Raw genomic sequence first — 8,529 nt, 5'->3', positions numbered from 1 at the left:
AATGGCTTTCTCATTTAAAGACCTAAATTTTATTTTTAGAACTAGGTGTTTTTTTAAAAAAAAAAAAAAAAAAAAAAAAAATTGCCTGTCATTATGCACTCAAATTTGCAAAAGACCTTCACAAAACATTTGTTCCTTGGTTGGTTTCCTAAACCAAAGGAACAGTAAATCTCTGCCTGCTTCAGTCAAAATAAATATTTATTTGGTGTTCCGGGAAAGATATTTTTGTGATCAAAGAAAGTTGTTGACCAAATCTTCTGGGGAAAACATACCCCAGTTGTTTATAGTTTATGCTTGCTGGCTTTCACCTGCTATAAAAGAGAAGCAGTGAAGTTAAGTGGCAACAGCTATTAAACCTATAGATAAAAGCTGCCACCAAGTGTCCATCAGAAACCATTTTCCCCTATTTTGTTTTAAGTACATCCTGGTATCCCTTAAACAAAATACTTAGGTGCCTTAAATTAAAGGCAAAGAAAAAACTGTATTGTCTTTTTGCTTAAAACTGAGCACTCAACTATTTTGTTGAGTAACAGCTGGAGCACTTCTTTACAAGTAGTCTGCTCATGCTTCATTCAATATTAATTTTCTATAATAGTTTTTATATACATGTATTATACCATCATAGTTCTCATTTTTTTTTACAATGGAAACGTAACCAATAGTATTATTTGAAAGAAAGAATATCAGTTCTTTGAAATAAAGTTTCAGGAATACGAACATGGTGTGGATTTTCAGAAAGTCATGTCCATAGCACCTATTGGTTTAAAACTCTTGTTATTTTTTAAATCAGAATTGTTCAAAAAAATCATGAGATTCCATGTGAAATTGAAAACTGTTCCAGATAATGTTGGCTTTAATTTTGCAGCCAAAAAGTTTTATTTTTCCAGAATGTGGTCCATGTCTTTCACTTGTTCCGTTTGAAAATAAATTAAGTATGACGTAGCCGAAGGTTTCCTTCAGTAACTGCATTGATATTAAAAATGGAAACAAATAATGAATAAGATTCTCCTTTCTGTAGCACAGCTGTTAGCAGGGCTCAAATAGTCAGCCCTGTGGATTTAAAAAAAACCCAAACAACCAGCAGTGTCTTTGATACCATAAAATATTCACAGTAACAAATTAGAGCAGTAATTCTGGAGTTGATAAGAGCTCAGGTGTAGCCTTGAACCTTAGAACTGCTTTATTTTGAAGGAAGGAGTGCTGCAAGGCCATGTGCGTAAAACAGGGAATCCAGTGCTGTTGGTCTGATAGTCAAATGAACAACACACAGTCCTTATAATTAACTCACTGATATGGTAAAAAAATGACTGCAGCTACAGTACATCTTTTTCCATCCAAATATAGGCTTTAGCCACAACAGAACTGCGGTGATTTAATTTTCAAATGTCTTAAAAGACAGGCTGAGAGAGAGAAAAGTAAAATCTCATGGAGATTCACAAAGTAGGTTTGCATAGAGTTTATATCAGCTTTGAGAAGTTTTGTGTCACTCTTTCCTCACTAGTAAGGCATGGCTGGGTAAAGCACAGGTGCAGTCAGTAAAACTTCACTCATGCCGTTGTGTTTGTAAGTCAATGAAATCGTTAACATTGAGAGATTTTTCACTTTAAAAAAATCAGTTCAACTAAATGAATCTTTACCACCAGTGTTAGCGTTCTGAGTGTTGGGGCAATAAAATTGCTTTTAGGCAACAAAGCTATATGAAAATAACGGAGGGCACCAACTGCAAAGCAACGAAGAAGTGGCTCAGGCAACTCGTACCTTACTTGCTAGCACAAAGGGCTCCGAAGAGGCAGGGGCTCAGCTGAGGAAGCAGTGCAGTGGAAGTGCTGTGGTAAAGGACAGCACTGAGTGCAGAGAGAGGCTGTGGCCATGTCAGCAAGGAACTGGGCTGCTCTGGGCTGAGCCTGGGTGGAAAAAAATGGGCTTTTTGGTCAAGCCCCGGATATAACACAGGCAGTATCTGCTCATGCCTGTGGTCCTGCCAGGGAGGCTGTGTGTGTCAGGAAGACATCAAGCAGCCTGTTGTTCACCCCTGTACCCCTCAACCTCACCTACCACTTAGACAGAGAGGTGCTTCCCTCGTACCCAGCAAGGAAGCCAGTGCAAACAGGGACCACCTCGTACCTGCACTGGGCCCAGTGCCCCCAGGGCCCCTCCTTCCCCCGGTGAGCAGCTCAGCTTGTTACTACCCAGGAGCCTCCCATTTCACCAGGGTCCTGAAGCTGGCTCAGCCCAGCTGTGCACTAATTTAAGCTAATTTGAGTGCTTTTACCCAGTGTAATGGTTTCCTGCTGCTGAGGAGGAAGAGCTTTATCAATTCTGGTTCTCTGTGTCCATCTGTGCCTTCCTCTGCCCTGTCTATGCGCTTCCTCTGTTGCTCCTTGTGCATTTTTATTATCTGATCTGCCTTACTGAACCTAGGTTTTTTTACTGGGTCAGTCTTCTGCAATTTTAGAGGGTGATGTTGGTTCACAGAGGGATCTAAAGCCAGCACAAAGCAAGCAGCAAGGAGGCACAGCCCTAAGCAGCAACAGGTAAGCAGGTCCTGTTCCTTCAGCAGTTAAACTGGGGTCAGTTGTGCCTAAACCTGGCTTGTCCTGTTCTTACCAAGAGCCTGCACTGGTGGGGCTGGGCAGTGAGGGCCTGATCCAGCAAAAAATGCATAGAGGAAGATCCTGTGAGCTGTGCCCTCCATTTCCTGACTTAGCTGGGTCAGGTTTGACACAGAACTGTTGGCAAGCTGATCAGAGGCAGGGGAGCTCTGTGCCCTTACAGATGGCGGAGATGAGGCTAGGGTGAGAGCAGAGCTGTCCCTTTGCCTGTGGGGTTCATAGGTTTGGAAAGCTGCAATCTGTTTTCTTCTGCTGTTAGCAGAAGCAAACTATGAAATTTTTTTTTTTTTTTTTTTTTAAAGATGGTATTACAGCATTAGGACTGTCCTTAGGAACTGTAATTCTTAAGCCTGGCTGACTGGTACAAAGAGCTTTAATCCCAGTGAGCTGCTGTTGGGTGTGTATCTGTGCCAGACTAGCCTGTGACAGTGCAAGGTAAGAAAAATATTACAGATAACATTCTGGGGTTTGAGGAAAATGCTGCTGTGCTTCTATGGAGCTTTAAGAGCCTGTTTTATTCAAAGGCTTTCAAATGGCAGCAGCTCCTAGCTTTCTGCTGATGCAGAGTGGGTTGTGTTGGGATGCTCGTGCCTTGCCTTGGGGTACTGGGAGCCTGCGGGGGAGGCTCACGGGCCTGTTGCTGCCCAGCCACCTGAAATATCTGAGCTTTGTGCCTGGGAACTGGCGGGATGCACAAGCCAGCCCCCCCTGAATTTCCCCTTTGAGCACCTCATCCCCTCATCCCTGCTCCTTCCTGGTCTGAGCACTCATCTCCTTGTTCCTCCTCTCAGCCGGTGGTTTGTGTGGAAATTAAAAGTGTTGTGACCATAACCTTCCTTGTGGAGGTCTTTCACTTCTCAGCCTGCCTGGTAAGCGCCCAGGGGACACAGCCTCTCCTGCACACGGTCACTGAAAAATGGAGGGAGGAATGACAAGGCTATTACGGGGGTTACAGCAGTGCTGGAGTGGGGCACGGGGAGCTGTGGGTCCATGGGCTTGTGCTGTCCTCATGTAACTGCAGTTTCCACTGTTGTGCCTGGCTTGTTCCAAGTGCAGAAATGGCCCTTGGCAGGGGAAGGGGCTGGGAGCGGGGCCGTGGCTGCCGGGAGGCAGGACAGCCGGGACAGTGCAGAGAGCTGCCAGCAGCCACGCGGCCTCCATGTTATTGCGGGCCTGCCCCAATGCGGTTTTCAGGGACATGGTGCTACTGAGCAAGGCAGCATTGACAAAACCTGTAAGAACAGAAAAAAGAGACTTTTTTAATTTTAGCGTTGGAGTGCTGCCTGATGAGTGATAACTGAGAGTGGGCTCACCTGGGGAGCAGGGCAAACCAGGGTGACTGGTAAATGCACCTGGATCTTCCTTAGTCCCCCAGAAGGAAAACGGGATCAAGACTTGAAGGCATCAATCTGCCCAGTCTGCTCGGGTGAGGCACTTGGGGCGGCGTGTTGGGCACATGGCCAGGGCTGTGCAGGGGAGCATCCGCCTTGCTCTGGCACCTTCCCTTTGCGGCCAGCTGTGACATCACATCGTACTTTCCAAACGCTTCATGTACATTGAGTCCATGGTTAATGTTAATTTTCCACAGTGACAGTATGTTTTGATGTTTGTTTTTAATTTTCATTGTTAGAATTGAAAAAGTACAGTGTTAAAAAAACCCAACCAACCAACCAAAACAAAAAAACCCTCCAACCCATAAACCCCAAACCCTTGAGGTCCTTTTGTGTAGACCAGCCCTGAAGGGGAGGAAAAGGGCTTTGGGAGGCTGAGTTGAGGGGTCAGAAGCTGCACCAGGCAGGAGGAGTTGTCCTTGGGCTCATCCAGCACTGAGCGCTTCCCACCCTGCTGACGTCTGTGCTGAGTGCTCAGAGTGTGAAGCCGCAGCTTCGCCTGAGCTGGGAGCGCCCTGGTGCATGGCGCTGGGGGTGGGGGTGGGAGGGAGAAGGCTCTGCGAGAGTAGAGACAAGCCCCAGTGACAGAGAAACCCTCCTCTGCCTTGGAGGGAACCGCGGCAGACACGTGCGTCCACAGCCAGGTCCATGCTGGTCTCTGATGAGCCCCAGGCTGAACCAGCGGAGCCTTTCTCTGCTGCGAGCTGGACACCGAAGGCAGGTGCTCCTGCCCTTCCTTACCTCCCTGCCCTGGCACGTTGGATGTGCCGGAGGGACTTGCTTGTGCCAGAACATGGTGCGGAGGGCAGCTCTGACACTTGTGGTGAAGGAGGATGCTGCGGCATTACAGGTCTTGCACGAGGGTGGCAGATGTGGATGGCATCCTGTTCAGCCAGGGCCTTCCTCCTTCCTTCCTGATGGCATCTCCCCATGTGCTTGCCCAGTTACCGCCATTCCCAGCTCTTCTCCCACCATGCCAGGGGTGCAGGCAGCTGCCTGCACTGGGGTGAGTGCATGGGAGTGGTACTCTCTTGAGAGAGCTTGGCTGTGAAAACCAGAGCTCTTTATTTGGTGGTTTTCCAGGAACTTAGTGTTTCTGGAATAAAAAGACTTTATGTAAATCTCAGTTTCAGTTTACAAACAGAGTAAATAACTTCTTGGCTGGAGAACAATGGCAGAACAAACCAAAATGCAGCCTGAAGATGCAGGAGCAAGACAGAATATGTTATTTTTAAAATTCTTCAGAGTCTGAGCCAGTAACTTGGAGATTTGTGGATTTTTTCCCCACTTCTATTATTTCAATGATTGGGCCTGTAGTGACCCAGACACGTGTACCTTGCCAGCTGCCCTTCCCTCCCTGCTCTTCTGGTTGAGGCAGGAGGAGAGGAGCCCACAGCTGCTTGAAATGATTCTTCTTGCAGGATTGGGCTGAGTGAAGACATTTTGTTTAGCATGCAAGTGGCTCTTAAGGCATCATAAGAGGAAATTTAATCTTTTTCAGAGGAACCTGTGCAAGAGGAACCCACATGTATCACTTCAAATACTCATCCCTCTTTCACAGAAATAATTACGGTACATGGTATCTTTAAATGACTTCAGCCTAATGGGAGGTTAAACGGTCTGGAGAAGCTGTACCTCTCCCTCTTGGCTACTATATTGTATTGGTTTGGGGGTTCCATTTCTCGGAGTCCTTGATGGCAGCAGATGCTGGGGCTGGAGCTCGAGCTGTGCAGCACAGAGGGCAGCACTGTGACCTGGTGGGGTGGCTGGGGCAGTTCCCGAGGGTGGACTGGAGGGGCTGGAGCCAGTGGCCCTGTGCTGCTCCTGCGGGCAGCACTTCACAGCCCCAAACTGAAAGCAGGTGCTGTCACACTGAGCACTCCGTGGGGGTCGGTCGTTCTCTTTATAATTTGCATTTTGATATTCCAGACTTAAAAAAGGTTTTCTTTATCACGAGAATAAAAAGAATGTTTTGCCAGAGAGTTAATAACTTCCCTTGCTTCTCAGCTGGGGAAACCAGCACGTGTGCCCCTGAGCGGGCTGACGCTGGGGGGAAATGCTCGCTGCTGGGGCCTTCTCTGGACATAAGAAGGGAAGACCAAGAGGCTGAGCTGATCTCCTTGCTCATTGCTGCTTCCCCTCCATCCTCCTTCTCTCAGGCTTATTCCCTGTGGTGCTGTTCCATCCCCTCCCAGCTCTGGTACCTGTCTGGCGCCAAGTGGGTTCAGCTCATAAAATCAATGGAGAACTAACTTGCCTACAAATAAACCCCAAACAATAACCAAAAATACCCACTTCTGCAGATTGGTAATGCGCTGAATCAAGGGAAAAGAACTGAGGAGGGAAGCAAGGTCTCTGTTTTGGCTGCACTGGGCTGTGAGCGCTACTGGGTTAATTAAAGCTGTACTGGGTAATTTCCCTCCTGGGTGCAGCACAGCTGGGTGGGGTTGTGGAGAGGCAACATCCTCCCATGTCTCCCACCACCTCCCTTGAGCTGCCCCTAACACGGACAGTTGCTGGGGGACATGTGTCGGGGTAGACACCTGCAAGCAACAGCCCAGCCAAAAAGCGGTTCTTTCCCCCGCTGGGTGCCTGGGCTGTCAGGGTGGGAGTGCAGGGCTGGGTGTTGAAGGAGAAATGCAGTTCTGGAACTGCTGCTGCCTTTGGGAAGCTGCCTGCAGATGCACCCCAGCACACCCTAATGGAAAGAGAAATACATTGTCTCCGCAACTGCTGTCAGGGAAAGGACACCCGCCGCCTGGGTGAGCAGCTTCAGGGGAACGGACAGATCCTGTTCTTCCACCCCGCAGGCTTTCTCACACGGAGAGCAGAAATCTCTGTGTGTTCCCCAGCTTGCTGGGCTGGGAGGGGGGAAATATTCCTGTTGCACCAGCCTGTGCAAAATCCATCACTAAACCCAAAAGTGTGCGTGGAATCTATAGCACAGTTTTGAAATACCTTCTGGGACACCCCTTTTATAAATACCAAGACTATTCCAGCAGCAGTTTTGTTCAGCTTCATTTTATAAAATGTATTTGAAAAGATTTTTGTAAGACATAATGCAATTACTGTAGTTCATGAAAATCATGCAAATATTTTGACTTGTAAAAGTAAGATTAAAAAAAAAAAAATCTTTGTTCTTGTGAGATAATCCCTTCAATGCCTAAATATGAGGATTAGAGGAGCTGGAAGTTCATGAATGTTTTCACCAAGTGATAAAGGAGGTGAGAAATACGACTGGAAACAAAGACGACTCATCTGATAGCGAGGAAGAGACTCCTTCCATCTGGCTACTGAGACAGAGTCCTCTGTGTTACAGGAGGGTTGGACACCCTGGGGCAAAGCAGCCAGACAGAGCAGCTTTATAGCAGGAGAACTCTTTGCTCTGGTAATAGCAAACCATTTTGGAGCATGTCCCTGTATTAGCTGATACAGAGGAGGAAAAAGAAATTGCTAAGCTCAGTTTACCAAAAGCAAAAAGCTCAGCTGAGCGAAAGTTCATCTTTGGACCTCTCTGTTTTTTCCATACAGTTTAGAATCAAGGCATTTATTTTGGGGCATCTGTAATTTGTGACATACAACATCAAAAAGGCAAAGCAGCAGTAAGGTAGGGTCTAGCTGTAGCATTAAGCCCTTGAGGAGAATCTCAGCAGCACCACAAGTATCTCCTAGCAAAAGCTGGCAGGGATGAAGAAAGGAATTATTAATGGATCTGTTTCTGGAGTGAAGGTTCATGCTGTCTTTTGACAGTTGAGTCTTATCTGTGAGTTTCATCCTCGCTGTGGCTCGGAGGCCCACAGGTATTTGGCTCTGGTCACAGCTTGCCGATGCTTGTCCGAAACCGGACGCAGGACTCCAGCGCTGGTGTATCGAGGCTGGAACCTGAGGAACGCCAGTGGAGCTCACTGCAACTGCTTGTGTCTTACCAGGAGGCTTACCTTTAACCTTCTTTGTGTCATTGCCTATTTAGACCAGGTGCCTTTGCCGGTTAGTACCGCTTTGATGAGGTTGAGAGTTACTTTTGCTTTTATAACTTTAGCTGACAACTTCCTGACTCTTAACCAGCTGGTAAAGTGTAACTGTATTAACAAGGATTATTACTATTATGGGGTGTAGGGGAAGGAGGAGCAGTGATACAGTCTCCAGCATCGGTGGCGCTTCCGAGCTCAGCTTTCAGCAAATGGTTGGTGTTTTCTATGCTTCATAATAATATTATAATAAAAGCATTCTGCACCAGTATTTGAGTTACATGTCCATGGCATGCTGGAATCATCATGGAAAATGTGATGGGTGGCTTTGAGATTTAGAGATTCATGAGGCTACTTAAAGGTCAGTCCTACTGGTCCCTGGTACCCTGTGGACTGGTTGATGACATCAAGTAAATACCTAACCAGCCAATACAGGCTGCTAGCACCAAAAACGTGGAATCATACGATAATCCCACACATGTCCACGTACAGGTTACACTTTGCTGGACTGAGGTCTCATGCATTTCCTATTTTTTCCCCGCAGGCCAGTTTCTCATC

Source organism: Leptosomus discolor, chromosome 10 (assembly GCF_034619465.1).
Source record: "Leptosomus discolor isolate bLepDis1 chromosome 10, bLepDis1.hap2, whole genome shotgun sequence".
Classification (NCBI taxonomy): Eukaryota; Metazoa; Chordata; class Aves; order Leptosomiformes; family Leptosomidae; genus Leptosomus; species Leptosomus discolor.
Note: the sequence above shows the minus strand (reverse complement) of the source record.